Consider the following 27172-nt stretch of genomic DNA (forward strand, 5'->3'; position numbering starts at 1 on the left):
TGAACTTGAAGAATACTGCCATGTCTGATGAGATGCAATGTGCCAGGCCGCAAAAGTTTTATCAGTGAACATATTAACAGACAATTAAGATATTACATTCAAACAGGGAAAAGTAATATGAAAACCTATCGCTGTCGCTAAAGTAATGCACCAGTCAATGGTAAGCATGCCCCCCCCCCCCCCCCAGGTCCGGGGGGACAGTCGGTGGTTTTGTGTTCGCGCCAAAATAGCGGGGAATTGGCCTTGGACCGACTGTGTAGCTCAAGGAATTTGGTCGAAGCACTAGCGGTTTAAGCGCCCGGCGTGCGCCACCTCTAAAATAATCGAAGTTTATTGTTTTCATCAATATCGGAGAAACAAAGGTAATAAAATACGCTCATAATGCACCATTTCCGACTACATACATGAGGGAGTAACCCCAAATTCCCGTTAAACAGTTTATGCCATATACTTTCGGTTCTGAGGGAGGAGCACATGTCAAAAGTTGCGCCCCTAACTTACTACCCCTCTAACATCAATTCCTGGATCCGCACCTGCGATGTGCCATGTTTCCGCAACCTGGGAGAAACGCTTCTGTTTCTGGGGCTGTGATTACGAAGTTCGTAATCACTGCTTCTGCTGTAATAAACCAAGACGATACTTGACTTCTACTACTACAAGTTACCTACATTCACGTGCATTATTTAGCACGTTATTGCTATGTGTTTCACAAGATTTATACCCTGTGTACTGCTAAGATTTAGCATTTTCAAACATTTATTGTTGAATAAGATTTTAGCTGATAGCTATTTTCTTTTTGTCTGAAGATGATGAAAGACATAATCTTATATATTCAACCTCAAGTCAGTTTCCTAGTCTGAATTTTGAGAGGATACAAAAAGTATTTCTGGTGGGTACAACCTTTAAGGTAAAAGACAGACACAAATACATGCATGCCAAATTTTTGACAGGCTTTGCAGTGGATTTTAGTCTGAATTCCAGGGAATATTGGTCTAAAGTCCAGCGGATTTTGATCTTAATTCCAAGAGATTTTGGTCTGAATTCCAGGGGATTTGCGTTTAAATTCCAGGGGATTTTGGTCTTAATTTCAGGGGATTTTGATATTAGACAAAGGGATTTAATGAAACTAAGCGCAATATCAACATTTATTATTTAAGACTAAATACAGAAATCTGAATGCATATTTACTTATAACTATTTTAATGATCTAGAATACATACAATAAAAGAATAAATAATATATTATAAAATTATAATCAATTGTCAATGCATATGATAAATAAATAATACATAAAAAAACAAGACAGATTTTTTACAAATTTTACTCAGCACATTTACTTATTTTACTAAGTGAATTATTATAGCACTGCGCATAGTAATATACTTTTCATTATTAATTTATTAGGTTGGGGATTCCCCCCCCCCCTCCCTGGGGAATATATGGCATACACAAACCAAACTTACACTCTCAATTGTTTCAAATGAACATTATTATTTATTAACTATTTTGATTCAATTAGCATTCACATTTAGTCAAGTCACCATGATTTGCATTTGAATTTTTGCTATTTGTAACATTAGACATACCTTATATACTTCATTTGTACCAAAATTAAACAAATAACGATCTGTATTATAAGATAGCACAATTTGAAAAAAAGAGAAAAAAATACTTTTATTACTTAATTAATTGCTTAAACAATAAACATACATTTTTTCCATCTTTTTCTTTTATGAAATTCAAAAGCCATTGCATTACTCTTCATATTGACAAACAAGAAATAAAAATAGTTCATGTATGTAATCGTCTATTTTATTTAATTTAAACAATCATTTGATATCAATATAATTTAGTTCTTACAAATCATGTAAGTAATTTCACTTTCAATAAATTGAGAGTTAATAAACAGTCACATGACAAATTCCTTTTATTGGACCTTGCCAGATGGAAAGCTATTATTAAGGACCCAAGTGATGTTTGTTCCTGCATCTGAACTGCCTAATTGCAGCCAATTATAAATTTTGCATTGAATGTTACATATTTGGGTTAATTAAGGGCTATAATCCATGTCCCGACAATTTTGAAGATAGAACTTAAGAAAAGTTATTGACTGGCTAAAAGAAAGACATAAATTGAGGAATATAGGAAATGTAATCTTTGCAGATATACAAAAATGATTTACAGATACATATTTAGACTTATCGACATTTTACTTAATATCAAAAGGTTCTTACAAATTATTTATAATATTATTCTTCATATATATACACATTATTTAGTAAACAGTACTGTTTCAACAATTCAAACAAATACATAGTTACAAATCAAATGTTGCTGTATTATGGCAAACACTTGGTGTTCCAACAGTACTTTAACTGTCAACAATTCAAACAAATACATAGTTACAAATCAAATGTTGCTGTATTATGGCAAACACTCGGTGTTCCAACAGTACTTTAACTGAACTGGAACCTCAAATCAACCCATAAAGAAATGGAGTCTAGTAACTTCCCACTCGCCTGCCTCTTGGAACAACTGGGCCATGATTTTACCAGTTACCAGTAAGTGTTCTTTTAGACCATCATGTTGGTCAGAAATGTAATCAAACAAATCAAGACTGTCCGTAACTGGAATGTCGGACCAGTTTCAATACATAGGCCACACTTTTTTTATCCAACTCCTTCCAAATGATGGGTAGTGACATGGACATTCCTCAATCCAACTTCTGCAGTGTCTTCATTCATTCCTTTAGTCAAATACGGACAGTGTGAGCTGTTGAGATAGACAGCTCTTGTGACATCACATTTTATTGTGAAGAATGTCCAGCATAGATGGCTTGTCATCTAATGTAGCTAATGTGTCCGCCCGGTTAGCTCAATCGGTAGAACGTTGGACTCTGAATTGGACAACCCGGGTTCGATTCCCGGGCGGACCAGGTCACCTCTGTTGAGATTGGTTATGAAATCCTTTCTACGACCATTCGCACTGTACCACTGCCCCTGGCATGTACAGAAGTTGTCAGTTCCTTGCAGAGGTGAAGGCACCTAGTACTGGTTCTGCTTAGGGTAGGTGTGCGGTGGTTGAACTGTCACTCTGGGACCCTTCAATGTGCTCACGCCGGGACCCGGAGTATAAACTACTAACACCACCACCTGGCAGCCTGCTCTGAAGCTTGTCCATAGCCCCATATGTGTGGCCAGTCATCCATTATCCCCATTTTAATGATAATCTGAAAATAATCCCAAGCACATTTATATGCATATTTATTATATCATATCCGCTTCTATACACTTATCTTCTCTAGGATGTTCAAACAGGCTTGATGTGACAATACAAAATGTGAAGACAAATAAACAGTGAGATACTACAAGTATATTGAATTTTCTGTCTATTTTAAAATGATTTGTAATATAAACAGGACAGGTGAAACTTCCTATTCGACAAATATCTTTCTTTAATGTCATTTCCAAGCATTTTTTATGATTAGATTATTTAATATTTCACAACTTAAATACTATCAGGAAGTCATAAGATTAACCATCTATATATATAATCATATATATATATTTGATATATAAAAACAAGTCATTATACAATTGATATACACAAATTAAAAAGGTATTTATACTTCTGAAACTCTGTTGCACAAGCCACTGGGCACAAAGAGGTTGATGAAGGTTTTCCTGATGTCCTTTGAGGTTTCCCCGCAATAATGAGAAAGACGACCTCTGAGAGAGATGGTGGTTATTTCCTGAAACAAGAATATTTATACATGTTGTATATAATTTTCAAAAAAGGACACTTGACAATATACAGAATGCTGTACATAAAATTTATAAGTCCTATAAATAAATGCTTTGGAAAAATCCCATAACGTATAAACAGCAAAACCCAAAACCTCTTGATTTTGTTCTCAATTGGCCAACAGAGGAAGTATTTTTATTTTTTTTCAAGAATCCATTAAAACCAGTGATATAAAATTGCTGACAAAAAATTAGATCATGCATTTTTCTTTAACCGTTAGTATTAGTTTTACCCACAAAACATTGGCTTTCAAACGAAAATATGCAAATCTGCGATATGATCTATGTCAGCAGTCTTTTATCATTGGTTTGCAGATACTTACCCAAAAATTTGCTCTTTCCAAGACAAAAAAATAAAAAAGTTGTAAAAACGGTAAATTTGTTTGAGTGCAGCTTTAATAATAATTAATATATTCTTGTAATGAAGCTGTTATGTGCTAAAAGTAGAACCCAATGAAAAATAAGCATATCCTAATAAGCCTAGCTTTATATGAAGTATTTACTGAATCAAATAGACATATAGGCAAATGACTGAAAAGCTTCCAATAGTTAAAGCTGCACTCTCACAGATTAAACAATTTTTTAATTTTTGTCTTGGAACAAGCCAATTTTTGCTACAATCCATGGAAACCAGTTATATAAGACTGCTGACAAAAAAATCAGATCGCTGATTTTTATATTTAAGTTCATAAATTGATGTTTTATGCATTTTTCTTAAAACGTTAGTAAGGGTTTAAGCTCTAAAACATTAATTTTCGAAAATATGAAAATCTTAGATCTGTTGTTTTTTTATCAACAATCTTACATCAATGGGTTGCAGATATTAACACAAAAATTTGCTCTTTCCAAGACAAAAATAAAAAAGTTGTAAAAATGGTAAATCTGTGAGAATGCAGGTTTAAGAGTATTTTTTAAACTTATAATGAAAGTCATTTGCATTTATTTAATATAAGCATGAAAACTAATGTGTTATTTATTCTGAACTCCTTTGTAAAAATGTAGGACAAAACATCCTATGTCATTTTGACTAAGGGGACAAAACATGTCCAACCAATTTAGACAGGGTTGACAAAACAACCCAGATCATTTTGACATGGTGGACAAAATAACCAGGAAAATATTGGCAGTTCAAAAAGTTAAGACCCCCCTCCCATCCTACCAACACTTGAAAGATTGGTCATTATCAAGATGTGTTTTATTACCCCCAATAAACACCCTTTTTCAATAAATTTATTAGGTTTAGAAATGTTACTATGGAGATCTTTATCACAGCATAAGGAAGGCACAGTGACTTTAATCATAAGGATTTGCTAAAAAATTACAGTATGATATTACATTCAGCATTATGATAATCCTTACTTCAAAACACTCTTCTTAAAAAGGTGTTCAAGGCCAAAATCTAATATTTATATTCATTACAGGTTGCTTTGCATGACAATTATTAATTTCAGATATTTGCTTTAAGCAATTTATTTTTAATTATAAAAACACCTTCTCATAGTTTTCAGTTTTCATCTTCTTTTTGATATTGACATGTTAATATTAAAGGGGCCTCATGTGTTTTTAATATTTACGTTAGTCTTATATTAAAGCTGCAACCTCACAGATTTAAAATTTTGACAACTTTTTTTTTATTTTTTGTCTTCGAACAAGCGAATTTTTGCCTAAATATCTGCAAACCAGTGATAAAAGACTGCTGACAAAATATCAGATTGCAGCTTTTCATACTTCCGTCCAAAATTGATGTTTTATGCATTTTTCTTAAACTGTTAATAGCAGTTTAAGCTATAAAACATTAAATTTGTAATGGAAATATCAAAATCTGAAATCTAATCTTTTGTCAGGAGTCTTTTATCACATAAGCAGGTATTTACGCAAAGAAATTCTAATACATAAAGTTTAAACAAAAAATAAAAAAGTTGGAAATCAATACATACACAAGTTGACTAACGTATATTTTAAATAATAAACCTTAAATTACTTTCCAAAGAATGCATTTAAGGAAAAGTTACTTACTGAAACAAGACTGTAACAATGCATGTATTTTAAAGTGAAAACGCACATATTAAATGACAGGTGGACTCTTAAAAATAATGAGATTATGTATTTTAAAAATGTAATCCTTTATAATTTTTACTCTTTCTGTTTTTAAAAAGGATGTAACCCTAAGGTCATCATTAAAAAAATGTTGGTTTGCGGCGCTCCTACCCACAATTTTTTTTTAAGGTTTTCTGAATTTAAACAGTTTTTGTCTTCAAGTCTCTTAACATTACCAAATAAAAAGAACTGTCCTCCAGTTTGTATTATGTAGAATAAGATGTAATTTGTAAGTAACTGTAATTTGTTTCAAAGATGGTTTAACCAAAACTTAATGAAAATCCCACCTTGATTTCGTGCATTTATATATATATATATATATTAATACATATAGCCCAAAATAGTTGTAGCCCGGAATTATAGCTATTCTGGTTTTCCCAACCTAATTCTACGGTACAAACAAAATTAAACCGTTGTAATATACGCACGTTACTTCAGAAACAAAAGAGTCATTGGACTGTTACATGAATTTCAATTGCTCGAAATCCACCTTTTATTTGTTACCAGCATGGGAAAACAAAGTTATGTTAATTCCAGGCTATATGTATTAACATAACAGGGTTTTCCCATGCCGGTACTAATAAAAGGTGAATTTCGAGCAATTGAAATTCGTGTAACAGTCCAATGACTCTATTGTTTCCTAAGTATAATTCCGGGCTACAACTATTAAGAGCATATACATATACTATCACACTCATCTGATAAATTGGGGATTAAATTTATGTATCAGTACATTATCTTACAGAATGATAGTGATAGTCATTATCAAACTATTATCCTGATTTATAAGTAAGTTGTTGAGTGAAAACTATTTTTAAATTGAGACAATAAGGTGGATGCCATGTTAAGTTATTGAAAGCTTTGAAGATTTTATACAAAAGTTATAAGTTGTCTCAATTTATGATTTCGAAAACCATTAAATTGGCAGGTCTAGCATCATAAGCCACTCGCAGACTTTGATGGAATTGGTAAAAGACAAAAAATAAATATTTACTTTCTTAGTGTTGCAATGCAAAAGATACTGGGCCTACTTTCTATCGAGTAAAACATTCTTAATATATAAAGCTTTTTTCCATTTGCCAAATAATGGAAAATTATTTGAACTTGATTTTGAAAAATAATTATTTTGTATCCTGACTATATAATTATTTAGTCTTTAAAACAGATTCTCTTCCTTTTAAACTCTAAAATATCTTTAAAAATAAAATAGAATACATTTAAACCCATTAAGATTTAAATAATTATTTAAACAGTCTGCACTACTTTTTCAGTAAGGATTTTAGTCAAAATCATATATTCGTAAGAACAAGACAGTACACCATAGGTAATTATGACCCCACCCATAATTATGCATATTATGCATATTTTTATACATGTATTAGCTAGACAATAAACAACGATAAGTGTATTGTATATATTAGTGAGGAAATAAATGCATTAATAAATAAATAAATACAGATTTATACCGGTAAATAGATTTATAAAAATAAATATTTTAGGAAAGATAACATTAGATAAAACATATTATCAAAGCCTTTCTAAATAGCCATATTGTATTGGCTGATGGGGTTACTCAAAATTACCATGCATGGTCCGCTTACAACCAATTAAATATTTTCAATAGCTCTGAGAATGATTCATACAATCTTTGATATGTTGTCAGTTTTTTTTTACATGGCATGGCTTGACTTGATCAATATAAATTTTATATTATATGACTTGCACCATTCACATGACTGTTCACATATATTCTTTACGTTTTGTGTGATAATAGATCTTTGATCTAAATTTGTGATTCAAAACTTAAAGATACACATATATATATATATATTTACTGCTTTGGAATCACACGTTACACAAAAGACATGATAAAATGGATTATTGTACTCACTGTTTTTTTTAATTTAAGTTTATTCATCAAACTCTGTCACTCTAGCTGCCTCTGTATTATCAGCATCACACATCAACTAAAAAAATAAATAATAAGAATTATAACAAAAAAGGTTCAAGTAGTTAAAAAATATATGGGCTGTCTTTGGACATAATATAACAATTTACCATGATTCCATGAAATATTTTTACAAACTAGCAAACCCGAACTCTTTAGTATTTTTTTTACATCTTTGTGAGATTTTGCATAAAACATCTATCTTTGTTAATTTATCACATTAAAATTAAAATATATTGTTTAGCTGTACTTTTATTTATTTTATAAATATCTTATATGTTGTGCAACAGTCAATTGAAACCACGGCGCCCCCAGGTCCGGGGAATAGCGTGGACTTTGACTTTTGGTCCAGCCAACCCTGGGTATAATCCCTCCCCTGCGGGGACGAACTGATGGTAAAGCCCCGGCCAAATGCCCCCGCACTCCAGTGTCTGAGACTCCATATAAGGCCCAATCTCGGCTAAATTTGGCTCAAAGACAAAACCAACGTGGTCACCCGGCCCTGCGGGGCCACATAGAAAGTAAAAACACGGCCCATTTCCCCCACAATCCCCGGTATACCCCCGGACTGGGGGGGGGGGGGTGGGGGGCGTGGTTACAATTGACTGGTGCATTGGTTATAATAACTGAGAGGCCTCAAAGATGCTCACGTGACTGTGACATTTTGACCTTTAAGCAGATTAGAACAAAGACAGAATTTTTAAGAAATATACTCAAAGAGACATGGTGAAACTTTATTCAGAGGTGTTAAAGGGGCTATACACCGTATGATGAAATAGCAAAAAAAGAGAAAATTGTCGAAAACTGACATGAACTTGGTATCAATGTGTGCAACCCAGGAAAGTTGTACCCCGTGTATTGGTGCTTTACACTGAGCACGTAAAAGAACCAAGGGGTCTCTTCGAAAAAGAGCTAGGGTATTGCACCCGGACTTCCTTGTATCCCCCCACTGTCTCTTCAGCGTGCTGTCCCTTCAGCAAAAACAAAGGAACCCGTTGGAAATAAGTGCTTGCACTTTCGCGGGTTATCCTTGACCGCAAGGTCAAAAAAAATACATACATACATACATACAATTTGAACCCGGTCTCTGATTTTTTTCTTTAAATTTTTGATATTTTTTTAACAATTATGATATCAAAAGGTTAAACATTTTATTGAATAATTTTCCTGTATACTGGGGCTGACCCTACTGTTTGTATAGTCCATTGGTTAAAGAAAATAGATTAAAAAAGTGAAAAAATAATTGTAAAGTGTGTGGTTAAGGTAGCACTACCCTTAATGAAAACTTCTACTTGAAATGCTTCAATTTTAATGCTTTATCCTTTATTGTTAAGCACAGACCTACACATCTTTTGTGGGTTCATGTGAGCAGTTCAACTTCAAAGCAACCCAGAAGCATCTTTTTATTTTCCATTTCATTAGCTTACATTCTTCTACAGTAGTTTTATTAAAAAATAGTATTTTTTTTCATACCGAAGGTAAAACATACTGTTTTTTTTTGCATTATGTTCCAAAAAGGTTAAGATATTTCATATTGATAAGGAACAGGTCATGAGTATTTTTAGAACTTGTTGATTTTGCTGTAAAATGAAGTTCACAAGGACCCATTTTTTATGCGTCAAAACATTGTGTAAAAATTTTAATTACTATATGGCTATTTTAAATACAGTTTGATTAAATTTGTTGATTTGACAGTAAAATTCTTTAAATTTTGAAACCAGGAAATGATATACATACTAATAAGAAATTATCAAGCTGATCATAGTTTGAAATGATGCCTTTAAATATATGGTACATGTAGTTTAAAAAAACTTAAAAGCTTCTTATGTAAGGATATTACTTCAACGCCGTTCCTCAATGCTGATATTACATCATGCCTTACAAAAAATAAAACAGCTTAAATTTCCTTGTTTTAGGTGCGGGGGATAGCAGAGACTTTGTCTGAAAAAGTTCATTTTGAACTAGTTTAATACTCTTTGTCATCTATATTAAATTATTAAATAAGTAAATTCTTACACAATTTTAGTGGGAAATGCGCCATCTCTATCCCCCCTTGCTACAATTATGCACCTGTCAATTGTAACCATGCCCCCTCCACGGTCCGAGGAATAGCCGGGACTTTTACTTCTGTCCAGCCAACCCTGGGTAAAATCTTCGCCCTGTGGGCACGGACTGTTCAATGGTCAAATCCCGCCAAATGCTCCCGCACCCCAGGGAGCCTAGGTTAGGCAAATTCCCTGCTATATTTTGCACGAAGACAAAACCACGTTCACCTGGCACTGCGGGGCCACTTAAAAGGTCAAGACACAGCCCATTTCTACAGAGCCTATCCCTGGACCAGGGGGGGGGGCGTGGTTACAATTGATTGGTGCATTTTAATGAGCAACCACTGGGACACTTTTTTATTATTTTGATATTTCTTAAAAGACTCGTTGACGGTCATTTAGGCAGAGTACCCCCACTCCCTCCGAGCCGAAGTGTGGATAAGGAGAGGCTTGTTTTAAGTGAACGTTCTTTACGAGATGTCCTACTTCTTGAGTGTCTATATATTCAAAAATCAACACAAAAAATAAATGGAAATATAAATGACTTACCAATGGGTGTTTGAGTTATCAATATGGCAACACTTTAGTGCCATTCGTCGCCCTTCAAGGCTCCATAAAACAAAATCATTGGTCTAACACATCCCCGACATCTTGGTGGTATTGATTACTGTGACATGTTTGTGTTAAACCGGTTTGAAATTACATTCACTCCAGTATTAAAGATGCACTCCCAGATAAGGTTTACCACAATTAATAATATTGTTTTAATATTCCTAAAAGGATGAATAAATGTCGAAAACAATGGTTCTTATGAAGGATATCGAGTTAAATTTGAAAGAAATGAGCACTACACACGGTATTTCTACATAATAAGACTATAGTAGACCACAATAAATATTTTAGCATTCACCAATCATTTAATATTTTTGCGCTTTCTGCTATTAAGTACACGGTTACAATCTTGTTATCTGTAATAAGTATTTTTAAGAAATGCATTATTTAGTAATACCCTGTATCCCCTACCTCGAAACGAAAAGTTAACTTGGACGACATTGGTATGTTAATTGTGGTTGGGGTGGGGGGTCCCCTTCTGGCCCACTAGTGCAATTGCAAAATTAATTTTGATGTGTGAGGGATATACTTAAGCGATGATGTTAACCATTGCTTCAATATTTATGCATGCGTATGTACATGTTGGCATTTTGGGTGCGTGTTTTACCTCAAAAAGCCCTTGAAACCAGGTATGAGTTTATTGTATAAGTTATAGGTCATAGTTTGTAATATGTGGTTCTTTAGCAGATTTATTTTAAATACGAAATAAAGGTGTTGCTTCCAATGTATGCATGATCAAAATATCCAGTAAATTATGTATGAGTCCTTTTTGCTGAGTGGTTATGCTATTTATTTGTCCTTGACGTAACAAGCGTAGGTTCACCCCTGATTAAAACCCGACTTTATTTTCATACTTTCATTGTATTTCGTCCTGCAATTTCGGTACCAAAGAGTTAACTAATTATTTCAGACACATTACCTGGAAAATGATCATATGGTGCCAAGGAGGTACGAGTCCCTTTAAGAATGACAAAGTGTTTTTACAATCAGCTAGATAACAAGTTCATTATTTTCCACATATACAATACCATTAGCAAGTAATCATCATATGTGTTTTTGCTTCGCTGCTATCTTGTAGGACGATTGGCTTATATACTACTATGTAGTAAAGTGACACCATGGCATTACCAATATCGTTTATTTTGTAATGCAAAATCCACTAGCCTTATATTTTTTGTACAGTTCGAAAAAAATAAATAATCTAAAACATATATTACTGTTTGGGGAAGGCATTTCATGGGCACATGATGCATGTTGTCATTCTAAAATGCCATCCAGCATTTCTAATGTTGTTTATCTTGGACCAGCTGAAAACCAAATAATAGGGGTAGAAAAGTATTTGGTTTAGGAGTTAAAAAGTATTTAATATGGTTATTAAAATAATTCAATAAGGGGTTGAAAGGTCTTTGATATAGGAGTTAAAATGTCCAAACAGGTAGGAGTTGAAACGTCTTTGAAATACCGGGGTAGGGGTTTTAACGTCTAAAGGTTGAAAACTGAAAAGTGTTCGTTTTTAGAAGGGTTGAAAAGCCTCTTGGGGTTGAAAGGTCCTGCTCCCCTGCAGAACAGTGTGTATGAAATAAACTATTATCTTAGGGAAAACATTTCATATGGCTTCCCATCTATTAATTACATTTTCATTAAAAATCAGGACAATGGTACCTTTTTTGTATAAAGGTACTGACAACCGAAATAACATTTTCAAGCGTAAAACTGAGTATAGCTTTGGTCCCAAAATGAATAAATTCTTAGTCGTTTGTAACCACATCTTAATCGATTAAAAAAGGCGTCCGAGGAGAAGAAACTTGTGTAAAGATATTCAAAAAATGGAATTTGTGTCACTGGTTGAGTTAGAATACTTCAGGTAATTTTTGATACGATTTATTGCATTCAAATTCATTAAAAGATGCTTAAATCGTATCGCTAAGATATCGGCACAGAAGTGTTTGCTTGGAATTGGATGGATACAATGTCAGGACACAGGTAAACAATAAAAAAAAACTTCAAATATATTTCTAAATAAATAAATAAATAAAGGTATAAAGAGATTTAGGAAAGTTGAAATGTTTTCCCATTAAAATTTATTGCCAGAACCTCCAATTGGATTAGGCCCATTGCCAATGTAACCAATTGGAAGATTCCAATGGGACAATGTTCCAATTGGAGTTTTCCAATTTCCTGATTTTTCCCATATAGATCGTGGGAAATATCCAATTGGAAAAATTGGTCGACGGGATTTTTTTTTACAAAAAATGATTAAAAGTACTATTAACGCACTTTTTCTAGATAACATTTTAACCATTAATGATAATGATTGTTATTTATCACTAATTTCTTTTTTGAAAATGTGGGAGAATTTTTCAACAAAAAAAATATTGGGCTGATTTTCCAATTGGCAAATCCATTTTCCAATGGGAAGGCCGTTTTCCAATGGGATTCCCATTGGAAAACTTTCCTTTAAATGCAGAAAAAACATATTTCTAAATTAAATTTCAGGAAACAAAAAATATCTCTTATAAGTATTACCTAACATATTTTAAAAATACAAAAATAAAAAAACATTGGGTGAAAAACAAAGAAAATAAGTTTGCAAAAATTCTGGATTTGCAAACTTAATCCGGATGCTGTTTTAATTTAATCAATCTTGTTTATACAGATTTAAAAATTGCATGTAATGAAAATCTAATTTTATTAATAATTTATTTTTCATGTTGAGTATGCGTTTAACATAGATATTGAAAATATACTCAACAAGTAGTTTATTCACGAGTTCCATAGTGTAACACATTACAGAATTTCATTTTCTTGTAAAGCCATATTTGAATGTATGTTTTATCTTTCTTCTTTTGAATAATCTTATTCCAAATAGACGAAAGACTGATTTGGCCTCGCAAATGAGATTGAGAAATAACAAAACATATATGATATTTGTATGTCACCATTTCCAGCTTTGAGTACTTCAAGCATATTTAATAAGCATGAATGGAATGCCTTAAACAAAAATATTACTATCTTTTTCTTTCTTTAATTTTTTGATTTTAACAACACTTGATCTATTCATGAAGGTCTGTTATAATGTTTAGTTGTGTTCATATTCACAGGTGTTGTTTCGATGACATTTAAAGAAAATGCCAAATCAAAACTCATTCAAATGTTTGAAAATGGATGGAGCCCGCAGGATTTTCATACTCTTAAAAATGTAATAAACGTTTTGTCGGATGAACGGAGCATGCAAAGACAAATTTGCGCACGTGTTAGCAAGGATATTGAAAACAAGCTTGGTAAAAAGCTAACATCAAAGGTTTATGCCGCATATGAAGAAAATGACGCCAACAAAAATATCTACTTTGTAGTCGTTGCTAACAAAAACATCAATATACATGAATTTCGAGGATTTCCAATAAAAATCCAGCATGCGGACAAATCTGTTTCAGAAGATAAAATGATTTCAAGGGAAGAGATACGTCGAAAACTAGGCATGCCTCCGAAAAAAATGCAAGAGATGAGACGATCTGTGAAAGACCAAAAAGAAACAATTTTGCAATATCCAAACATTTCCAAGATATCATACAGTTGCATCAAAGGCAGAAACTTTGCTGAACCAGAAAATATGCAGTCTGAGGAAAAGGAATGCATCGTCCTGTCTGTTTTCTTAAAAGGATGGATTCCGGTCGGATTTGAAAAGTTCGATGATAAAGTGGGAAACCATTGCACGGATGTACGGGAATTTCAAGGAATATACATGCATGTAAATGAAATTGATATGCTGTCAGACGAAGCAAAAACAACGATTATTGAAGCAAGATCTATGACATGCACAGTGCAAGGCAGTCTCAAAATAGTCGGCGATAAATCCAAGTACGCACTTACATGTGCTCATGGAGTTTTGAGTAAAAGCAATATTCAGGAATTGAAGCAAGGTGGAAAACAGGAAGACGTGGAGAAAGAAGGGGGAACATTTTCGGCCTTTTTCAAAAAGACTATTGCTCCTGAGTGCATGTTTGGAACCATCAAAGATGCCTTTTACGGTATTAAAAACGATATTTTTGTCGACATTGCTGTCGTCAAACCAAATGACCCATTGCAAAACGTAACAGATGAAATAAAGAAACATGCCTCAGGTATGAAATAACTCGAAACCTTTACTTCAAATGCCTTTTAATGTAACAACTTTTTACAATCATTGTTACTCATTACAATCACAACAAACGTTTTAAAAATAGAAGTAAACAAAACGAAATAATACTCTACTGCAATCATTTTTAAAACATCAAAGTGAAAATAAAACTCGTCATAAGATCATATGTGCAATTTAAATCAGTATTTTTTATATTGGTGTTCATAACGTGATGTTGTCCGTTGCCGGCGCTTTCTGTGGTTCTGTCCCGACTTCCAACATTTACAGATATGATTTGTAATGTTAAATCGGCTATTTTATATTGCATATCATTGCATTATTGGCGAAATCGAAATCTTGAGTCGATGCTAACAAAAAGCATGAGTGTCTTATGCCCGCGCAATGACACTGCCACAATTTATTGAGCAGAATGCTAGTGTCATGCAAAGGATGGCAGTGCCAATCACAAAAATAACACTGCCAATTACATTCGGGGTATTCCCACGTTTCATAAAAAATGATAATGAATGTAAGAGTAATATGGTCAGTGCGTCCTACTTTAGTCAAGAGTAAGTGTGATGTCCGTTAAGCTCGGGCTCAGCTAAGTTAGAACAGACGTCAGAATACACGTATAAGCGCTATACTAAAAATAACTAACTTTTAACAATTTTTAATGAACCTACGTGCAAGGGCAAGGGTACATCTGTTTCTGAAAGTATATACTGACCTAATCATGGATCACTCTGAAAATACTCATTTACTTTTTTTTAGTATAGAAAATTCAGAAAATCAATGGATTTAAACTCAATTGAACATATTTGAGATGAATTTTGGACGTCGTTTACGACGACGTCACCATGCCCCACGTACACGTAATTAGTTTGCCTACAAATTGAGATAGGTACAGGCTCGTATTCCGCGTCAAGTCGTTCGACGTTTGTGCCGAACAATGCCATCCCGAATAAGAGAATGTCTCCAAAGAGGGGTTGGGGATACTCATGATTAAAGTTCTTGTGACAATTTGATCCCTTCTTCCGTGTTGACGTCTTTTATCTACCAAACCTTTCTATGTGTTCCATTTGTTGGATTCGGAATGATTAAAATCTACAAATTTCAATGTTTACTTTGTTCTAAGTTGAGGCGTTTCTCTTGTTCTCGAATTTATATAAACAATGAAAACATCAAAGGAACAAGTTGTGTGGTACGGCTTTAGTGGTATTTGAGTTAATAATTGATATAACGAATATGTTTTTTTTTTTTAATTTACGAAAAAGTAAAAGATTTTTAATGATGATGGTTTGTAGAAGTTTTGCATGCATACACAGTTTACAGCGTTTATCATTCATGTATATGAGTTATTGAAACATTAAATATATCCGATCCACAAATACGTTAATCCCTTTGAGCTCCAACAACATTTATTTTATTGTAATACAATGAGTTTCCAATGTAATGTTTAAGTTTAAATGTAATTGTGTTATGAGTAAAATGTTGTTAAAGTGTTCATATACGCTCTTCATGTTACCTCAAATGTGAAGTGAAACTACCTTATTGTATATCAGTATTGTCCGCGCAAAACCTCATTTATTTGATACCAGCATGTTATATGGGTTCACCAGAAATCCAAAACTCATATATTTGAGAATAGGATAAACTGTGATAGAAATGCATTTTAACATGTATTTCCCCATCCATTAGCAATACCGTCACATTCATGTAAAATATTACAAAGTTTGATTTCAAATACAAATATTTTATACACTGACACTTTTTATAACGACAAGTTATCAGTTCCACTACAGATATATTTTAAATACCCTTTTCTCATTGTGTTTATATTTGCAGCCTTTGAAATAACACCGAATTACAAGCTCAGTTACCAAAAGAATTGCGATGACATGTGTAACAAGGCGATTGTTATGAAGTATGGATGTTCATCAGGTCTTACATTTGGGTTGTTCAAAGACCGTATTGAAGTGGAAAACAGACCTGATCTTCTGGAAATCGACGGAATAACAAAACCGTTTTCGCTTCCAGGTGACTCTGGGGCTCTTTTGGTGAAGGTTAATCCCAAAATAGTAAGCAATACGGTTCTTAAAGGACTAGGAGTAGAAAGGGAATATCTAAATGATTTGAACGACAAAGAAGAAAGCGGTATTCGATTTCAAGAGAACGAACATTTCAAAATCATCGGAATCGTTCATGGAGGCGCAAAAGATGATCAAAACATAACGTTTTGTACGAGAATTACGCCCAACATGTCAGCGTTGAGACAATCGTATCATTTTTGTTCGTAGTTACGTCCATTCGACGACAGATTGTGCTTCAGAAAAATATGAGTAAGTAAGTAGTTTATAAACTATTAAAATTTGGTTAAAATTTGATCTTATATAAGCACTTTATGGGATCTTGATATGACTGGACACATATGTATGATAATGTTATTTCATTAAAAGGGTATTTACTATGTTAAAGACATGTATTCAGAGGTAAAATTAGTAGAGCTTAATTTAGGAATGCTTTTATCCTGATTGGTATCCGCGCTTTAACGGTGCAATGATTAAAATGTGTGTATGTTTTTTCATATTTACACTATTTGTTATACTGCTAGTACCTTTTTTGGCATATTCGTTTGTTTGTTTCTTCAAATAATGAGTGTCGAATGACCTTCTTCCAACGATGTTTGAGATACCGTTTTTTTACATAGTAATGCACTGACGCCTAGTTTATATTAATATTGAAAACAATCATAGAAGTAGTTGGTAAATGTTTTTATTAAAACTATTTATAATAACAGTTATTTCGTTTCCAGTTGACTCCGGCGCGTTTTAAACGGTCCTTAAGTGCAAAAGAACGAGAATTTCAAAGTTATCGGAATTGTTTACGGATGTGAATGACAGAATGGATGACCAATCTTCATATCTAGAACGTTCACTGTGCACATGCACAACAATCAGTTTATTGCAAAAGCATTAGTTTACAATCTAACAAAATAAGCGGTGATGACTTAATTTTATGAAAATTTTAACTCACCTTGATTTAAGCGACAAAATTTTAACCACGTTTGGACTTGGACCATCCTCATTTAAGACACTAAATATTTGTATCTTATTGTGGTCAAATCTTAAAGAATTAATTTTAAAGGACGTTTGTGTAATTTAACCAATATATGATGAATTCGGAATAATAAGAATTCTACATAAAACTGAGTTTTAACTTAAGCGTTTTTAACATCACTAAAAATATGACGAGTTTCAATACTGGCTTGCATAGCTTCAATTGAAAAACCTATATGTTTTACTTTTTAAATTGTATGTACTTAACATGTAACATATTTGTTTATATGTTTGAATTTCGGTTATTGTATGTACGCGTGGCATTCATCACTTCATTGAACTTAAACTAGTTTACGGTTTATATAAAAAACATGACTTTTTATAGTTATAGTTCAGAATATTGCATTTAAATCAATAAGTATTTGCTTTCTCCCTTCATGACCGCCAATTAATAAAGCATTTGTTATCAATTAAAAAAACAAAACATATTTTACATAACAGGCGATAATTGAGACAAATATCACCCCCCCCCCCCAAAAAAAAAAAAAAGTTACTTTGTAAGTACCGAATGTAATTTAATGTAGAATTTACTGTCATTATTTTTTAAATTTTGCTTTACGTATACAGATTTTGACGATGAAACATAGTTTCAACAGTTGTTTGCTCTATGTATATGTGTATAAATGCTATAGTGAGCCAGAAGTTGATTTCGAACAGTATGTTTATAATGAAATTAATGTCTTAAAACAGCAACTGTTCATACATGTGGACATCATTAATAAGAGGTATTGGTTTATTAAAGTACAGACAGACGTTCCTCTTGCGTGTTCATGTTTATTGAATTGAATTCAGTAATTCCGGACATGAACAGACAATTGTCAGGTGTGGCCTAAATGAGAGGAAAATCATGTTTTAAAGACTTGTTTACAACAAATTGTTGTATATCATTAGTAGCCTACAACTAAGACATTTACGGTTGTACCCTTCAACAATCGATACTCACATATTGTCTTTGAAGTCCACGAATTTTAAATGCGTTTTTAACCCGATTCAATGCTATTTAACAAAGAGCTGTAACTTGATTCTCTAGTTTACATGATAGCATGCTGCTTTAAATATAGTCAATGAATTAATCAGTGGATAAGGTGTCAGTTCTCGATGGGTTTTTTATTGTAATGGTTAAGTTCGTTCCCAATTACAACCGGGTCGTTTTGGTCTCTCCCACCTAAAATCATATTTTGTATATCTTAATTATATTTATTCTGCAATTTCGGTACCAAAGAGTACATTATCAAAATACAAGTGTCTTCAGATGCAATACCGGGAAATTTAAAGTATGTGTTGTGCTAAAACATGAGCCAGTCTCTTTTAAAGAAACACCTCGTGATATTTTAACTAAATAAAAAGACAAATCGTTATCTTAAATGATGTTTGGTGACCTATAAAGGATTTTTTTTTATATTCCTATATTGTTTTTTGTACGTATTTAATCAAGATTATGTATTATGCGTGTTTCAAAGTGTATTTGTGGTCTTTTAATGTCTTGATTTCTCAATTTAATGTTTCTCAGAAAACATCTGAACAAAAAACATTTGGATCGCATAAAACTGTTGGATTTACTGGGTGTTATTATCCAGGATAACTGAGGTAGATTTTTAAAAAGTTAAATCAAATATAATAAGTTTTAGGAATCAATAACTTTGTATTCAAGCGTCGAAAACTCAATTTACATTACATAAGAGGCCAGCGTCTATCGATTTTACGAATATCTGTAATTGTTTTTATATTATCATTTTGTGTGTTTTTATACTTTTAAACGTTTGATCATATTGTGTGTTATTATTTGTTCGTGTATGTTTTATTTGATACCGTTTGATCACTATTGAATTATGATAAAACAGATATTTTACAGGCGTAACGATATAAACATGTATTACCCACACATGGGAGTAACACTTGCTTATACTTTTGACGTTTCATTTTAATTCATACATGTTTTTATGTGAAATAAATTTAACAAATATTCATGTTTTTACATGCATGTTTAAGTCCAATTGATCTAAGAAATTGTCCAGATTGGACATTCGTTGAAAACTAGACCGGATGATGGTCAAGGACAGCGTTTGAGAAGATCCGACTGACCTTGTTGACAGAACTTGTCGCATCGCATCAGGTTATAAAATTTATAACATATAAACGATAATAACCCTCGTTTCGTTTTCTGGAGCCAGCTTTTGACAGATTTTACACTAGATTTGAAGATTAAAGGCAGCTTGAAGAGATTAGCTGTGTATCGTCAATAAATAAGTGTCTTGGGCATGTGAAAGTATGCAAACACATGCAAAACAATATTTTATTTATCTTGTCAGTTTTCGTTTTTGCACAAACACTTATAAATAAGACATAAGTGTATTTAAAAGCAACGTGTTTTTCAGTGATTGTTTTGCAAACATGCGTGCAATGATGGAGACAGCAGTGGTCGATGTTGCTCATATGAGCTTATTGGGTAGATTATCTGACAACAAGCACAATTGTCAGAAAGTTTAAAGTTGTTATGTTTAAGTTAAAGTTTGGGTAAAATATATAGTGCTTAAGGGTTCATTGGTTCATTGGTTCTAATTGGTACAAACAGTAGAGAAGTACCATCAAGAACACTATCATTATCTATTGCAGTCAATTCACCGGATAGATATTGTTAAGTTGCAAATATATATGTTTGTGCCTGAGCCGACAACTTTTCTTTAACCGGTGTCCAAGACATTTTAGGGATTAAAAGAAGTCCAATATATTAATAAAAGTTTATAGTTTTAACGTGAAGTTCACGAAACTGCCATTTTCTTTACTCCTTAAACGTCCACCATTTCTCAATACAGTAACTTCTGTTTTCTTAAAGTTCACCTTTATATCGTTCGTTATTAATACCATATACACCTAGCTCTTGATGATGTTTTTTTTTTTTCAAACGCTTTCCGAAAGTCAACGTATAACCAATAAAAGCGTCATCTTTTTTGGAAAGGTATTTCTGTACAATGGCTTTCATATAAAGTATATTATCAACAGTGGAATAATTTCGACGAACATAGTTTGAAATTAATCGATCTTGTTATTTAGCCCAGCCAAATAGTAAAGTTTCTTATGAATAACATCAGAGAAAAAATATTATACATGGTATTTTAATAGATATCCCCGGTGATTTCTTGGTACATATATGCATACAACTTGATATCTATCATTTAACATCAATGTTTAATGTTCAATATATTCACCGATTCGGATCGTCTGTATTGTTTCCTTGTTATCAGTTTTACTCCTATGTTCTTCATTTCACTTTCAATTGACTACTTCAAAAGTTCTCGACACCATAAAATTTAATTTATTATTTAATAAATTAGTGTTAGTCTTGTTGAGATATCAAACCGTATTGTCATGAGGTACAGACTGTTTGTTAACTATATCAGGATGTCAATTATTAAGTTACCAGAGATGTATGACTCAATTGTGAAAATTAAGAAGTGTAACTGATAGTTAAGAACAATAGGTGTATGCCTTAAATTTGTCAATAAAGTTTTCTGTAATGGGTATTTCAGAAGCACTGCTCAGTTAAAAGGCTGTCAGATTCATCATTTAAAGTGTTGTGCAGAGCGCTTGGTCAACTGTCCATTTGTTGACCAGTGGAGAAATATAATTTGACCAAAATTTGTGTACATATCGTTACGTTCAGCATAGAAAGGATGGATCATCGAGGTATGCAAATATATTACGTTCCGTAATAATATAAATAAGTGATTGAATTAAGACGTCACAAATTGTCATTGTGTAAAAAAAAATATCCATACAATTGGGATCAATCTCAAAATCGGCATTGCTTCTGAGCAATACTTGTTTGTTACCAGGTTTAGAAACACATGAACGAAAATATATACCTAAATATTATTTAATACAATTCTGTTTTTCCGTCGGTCTACATCACATCAATGATATGCTATCGTTTGAGGTCTTAAGTACATGATATAAAAGCTGTCACTTTCTCATTATCTATTTATGCAACACGGTATGTTTTTGGTATTTTCAGTTCACGCTAAAAAAAGCTTCCAATTCCAATTCGTTTAAGGGTTTCCGGCTAAGGGTATCGGAGGAAATTACCCACGGACATTTGCAAAGCATTTGGCTCCGTCGAACTAAAAAAACTAAGGGGATTTATAAGAACAGCAGCCAATTTTTAAATCAAAGCGATTCAACTAAAACTTATTGTTTAAGTGTTCTTGTAAAACCGGCTGTATAATTACTCATACCAACTTTTCAGCCTTCGATCCGCTCAGTAAATCAACCCCGTGACAGTATATTAACATTTAATGAATATTGATCCGATGGTGAAAGTATATTAACCTTGTATTGCCGTTTGTCGGATGAATAACCTTTAGACTTTAATCGCTGATCTTAAATCACCTCTGCTCTGATGTGGGTATACAATGTATTGCCTTACAGTGTTGGTACTTATAGCGATGTAAGATGAACTTTTGTTAAATATGTATAATGAAATAAAGATGCATATAAATATATATTCATTTTAAAATGAACGGCGGTGTTAACAAATTCACAATTCAACAGTAACGATTGTTCTCTAAAATTAAATGCATTCTTTGTAATAAGTGTGTGTGTTGAAACCACTGACGTTAGTGACGTTATTTGAGAATTGCAAAAGAACAATACTGTTTTCAAAATAATAATTAAACCTATGTGATCTACAGGAAACATGGTTGTATTTGACTTCTCTTGTTGAAATTGGCCAAGACAAATCATTATAATTCATTTCAAAATCCTTACTTTTCTTCGAATTACAGTTATACTAAGAACAAATTTATAAGAAAGCATCTTCAAATACAGTTGCACTCTGAAAGACTGAAAGACCATGTTTACCTTTAGCGGACGAAGAGCTCAAAAAGATTGTTCTGAGAATGATAGCCATAAATGGTCGCTTATTACTGAACAACGATGAACCTGATATTAAAAGTATGTGTTAATTGTCAATGGAACAATGTGGCTTATACCTCAACGACTGTTTTCAACAAATGTAAACAAAAATGTTCATAGTGCAACGAATAACCAATGAATAAGTTATAACAATATATATGTTCTAAAAAGCAATTTTCAACGACGTTTTTGCCTGCTATGTACACCATGATGATATGTTCTATTTCTTGTGTAACCATGATAACATAATATTGAACCTAAATGTTTTATTCATTTATGTATATATCTTTTATAGATAATTGACATTACTTATGAAATACATTAGTTTATTGTTGTTAATTTGAAAGACTTGTTTTTTTATAAACTATCCATTAAATTAGTGACAAATATTTAAATTAATCATATCGTCATATAAAATACAATTGTCAACATTTGACTGAGTTCGTTTTTATGCCAGATGAGAAGTATTCAAGTTTACCATCCAAGTGGATACATAACAACACAAATATAAATCGATTCTAGTGTTTAAAAATCGGACTCCATGAATTTGCTATCGATAATCGTATGGAATCGGACCAATTAGTTCAATTCACATTCGGACAATAATCGAAACTTTATAATATTATTAAGGAATACATTCGTTATACATAGAATATTTCATTAAAATATTTTAGTTTCATCAAACTTTCACTAATAAAGTGTTTTAATAACAAAGGATACCTCAAAAGGTTTCAAAAATAGAATGCATCCAGCTGGGATGCCCGGTAATTGCTGGTAACAGACTCACTACAGCATGGAGACAGATTATTGAGGTTTTACGAAATATTAAAACAATTACAAACAATTTAATTTTGGAAGAGTTTGCAAGTGTTAAGCAAAAGTGTTAACATTCACCGCAGTTGTGTAAGGGAGTGGCCTATTTTGTTCAAATGAACTCAATGAGAATTTAACGGAAATAACAATTGTCATTTACTCTTCTTTTACCGCATTCGTACCGAAAATCACAATCATATGAACTAGTGAATAATCAATATCCTGGACTATTTACATAACATTTCGTTTGACAATGGTTAAATAAACAAGATGTTTTTGCGACATCCAAACAGGTCCGTCGAAAGCTTTGAATGGCGTACGTACGTGTGTCTTGTATAAATGCAGAGTTTGACGCCGATCATATGTTTGTAGGAAACCTGTAATAGGAATACGATAAAATAATGTTTTTACCATTTGTCATTGACAATGATCTAAATATATTTCGGTTAAAGCTCTTAAGATGAAAAAAATAGAGTCGTTTGTCACTCAGAATTCAGCTTAAGCTACTAATATACAACATGTACGAAGAACAGTTAGAACAATAATCTATAGAACGATTTGTGACCAATAAAGATATCGAAATATTGATGACGTAACAAGATTTTGCAAAGCTATAACAGTTCACCCCAATCATGTTTGAGGGTATAAGTCCCGAAATTCATCAGTAAAAACATTAAAGGTGTATTCAACATAACTTACGGCGCAGGAGTGATATAACCCCATGCAATATTTTTTTTATAAAACTTGTGTAATAACAATGCAAATTAGGTAACCGCATCACAAAACAATGTATTCATACGCGCTGTCAAAAAATGTTAACAAACATCCGGATCAATGTTTCAAAATAGGTCCTGTCGGTCTCAACAAACTCAGCTTCACGATGAAACGAATGGTGAAGAAAGCTGGGTTTACTGCAAACAAACGACCTCCTGATCACAGCGCCAGAAAATATCTCGTCCAGGAATTAAATCATGAATGTCAACAATGTTCCTTTGAGCCAGATTATGCAAATATCGGGACACAAGAACATTGGATTTTTAAACTACCATAGCCACATAAATTCAAATCAACACAAGAAAATAGCAAACATCCTGTACTCTAGTGAACAAACATGCATAATGCTGTAACGGTCCGCTGTAGGCGGCGGAATAGTGTAACGGTCCGCTGTAGGCGGCGGATGTGCGTTATAATAATATTCCGTATAAAACGGAAGTACGTTTGTAGTACGTATGTTCACTTAGTAATATGCAAATTAGCAAAGCCTGGGCTATGTGAGAATAGAAAAATTAGTGTATATAAAGACCAGTGGACCCCTTCAGGGTCGAGCATGTTTTTCCCTGAAGGGATCTGTTGGTGTTTGTTTGGCTCGCACGTTACAATGCTCAGTCCATGCACACAGTTCGCCAGCAATGCTCGAGTCCACACAGTCACTAATTTTACATGAACTCGGCAAGGCCTCGTTTTTATCGTTTTAAAATGAACTCTTTTAATAAATTTGATACAAAATAAACACTCATTTGAGATCCTCTATATATTACATGAGCTGCCGAGTACATTTCAATACCGACGAAAATGGAAGTTATCAAAATTACAAGCCGAGTCATACACATACGCGGGCACACCTGAAATGCTCATCATCAAAAGAGACCGAAACATGGAGATCAGATAGGTTTCGAAACTCGTAAACAAAATACGAACTGTTAGATATATATAAAGAAGAAAAACTTCCAATATAAAGGGAAAAGCATTTCTTGAAAACTATGTCGCTGATCGCTAGCACCTGGCAGAAATTTTTAATATAAGTTAAAGTTAAGTTCTTTCTCACGAAAGATTAAGGTCTGAGGTAAGTTATGGTTGAACTTGACCACAATGAATTAACCACTCTTGGACATCGATTACAACCAGGTGTGGATGAATGTTTCTGAGGAAGAAGGTATGGGAACTTGATGTTTTCTTATAAAATCGCATTGAGAATACGCCCACCATAACCGAACATAGTAGAGGACGCGAGACTATTTACAGTGACTGGTGAAGCCGTACGCCCCTTTCACGTCTAATAATATCAGATAATACTACTACATATACTAGAACAGCGAATCATCTACATTTACTTATGCAATCAAATGAAGTACAGGAATAGCTCGACAACAGAGGTACAGAATGGCGCTTTATCACAAAACGTGCTCCGTGGTACGGAGGATGGTGGGAGCGCCTGATTGGGTTAATAAAAACTGCTATCAGGAAGGTATTAGGTTGAGCGTATGTGGAATTCGAGACGTTAACCACTATCATCACAGAAGTGAAGGCCGTTAACTATGACCGTCAACTAATTTATATCACTTCTGGAGAAACGTTGAAACGGAGACATTGACGCCGTCGCAATTGCTTTACGAAAGAAGACTTACAAAGATACCTTAATCTGAAGACATTCAATAACCGGGACTCTGTGCGAGTATTTCGGACAGCATCACGAGGCGAGCGAGGACCCAGAAATGGTTTATTGAAAATTTCCGCATACGGTGGAAGACTGAATATTTAACCACTTTGAATGAACACCATCGTGTTTCAGGCAAAAACCAGCAGACGACGTTGTCCAGGTTCATAACGAGACACTGAAGTCCTCATGTAAACTAGCAGATGTAGGGGAGATCATTATCCAAAATGATGGGTTGGTTCGTACAGCGCGGATTCGGACATAAAATAAACATTTTACTATCCGTCCTACCGTAAAGCTGTATCTGCTAGAAGTGTTGTGTGGCACCGACAGTGCAAGAGACTAATATCATTCGCCGCCTCGGAGTATCAATAATTGTATTTGTATTGTATTACGCACTTACTTACGTAACGTGACGTCATTTCGATTGTTTTATATATTATAGTTAAAAGGAACGAACCTGACACGACGTGTTATTTTCTACTCCGTCTTTCAAAGACAATTATATAAACAATGAAATTAAAGTCCATATGATGCAATAAATAGTGAAAATCTTTAATGGCTTAGCAAGGTTATGTGATGTCAAAACGTGACAAAGCTACAACAATCAACAACAAAAGCAACACCTTAAAAACATGTTATGCTATATATGGTCTTTTTAAAACAAAGGTGATGCATTAACGTTTCATATAACTAAATGGAATCAGCGGACAACACTTTATTCGACTGTATAATAGAAGCAGTAGAAACAAATATTCTGGTTTTAGTCAGAACATAGATTAGTTTTGGCAGTAAGAAACTAGTTAAGCATGAACAAAAACGCTGAGAAACTTAATGTTAATCGCTCCGGCTTTTATGAACCATTTGATATGTGCACCAGTTTCATCGGTCGAATTAATTTCATAAGTGAAATATTTGCAATCAAATGTCCTTATCAATAGTTTCACCTCGAAGGCCATAAATAGTTTTAAACAGTTAAAATGATCTGGTAATAAACTGATAATTATGTATGAAATGACAATAACAAGTAATTGGAGCATGCGAATGTCACAATACTTATAAATTTGACGAAAGCAAAACGCGAATCTTCGTTAGTGTAATTTAATCAATTATCAGTCGTATTAGAAGCATTTTGTAGTAATATGAATGGATTAAGAACATTATTCGTCTCTGATGTATTTAGCTTTTAATGGCAATATCATAAATAAGGAATGGGATGTTAAAGTAACTAAGAACATTATAAATAGTTTTTTCTACCATAAATTTCCTGTCCTTG

General features: G+C 33.2%; 1 long non-coding RNA gene across 1 annotated transcript; it reads right to left on the reverse strand.

Annotated features, from left to right (window-relative positions):
- Positions 1-3628: 3628 nt before the first annotated feature.
- LOC128223730 (uncharacterized) lies at positions 3629-10526 on the reverse strand. Its single transcript, XR_008259339.1, has 3 exons — positions 10443-10526; positions 7792-7867; positions 3629-3751 (listed from the first exon to the last, which is right to left on the reverse strand). It is a non-coding gene; the product is annotated as an uncharacterized LOC128223730 (long non-coding RNA).
- Between the last annotated feature and the right edge of the window lie 16646 nt (positions 10527-27172).

This window comes from Mya arenaria, chromosome 17 (assembly GCF_026914265.1).
Source record: "Mya arenaria isolate MELC-2E11 chromosome 17, ASM2691426v1".
Taxonomy (NCBI): domain Eukaryota; kingdom Metazoa; phylum Mollusca; class Bivalvia; order Myida; family Myidae; genus Mya; species Mya arenaria.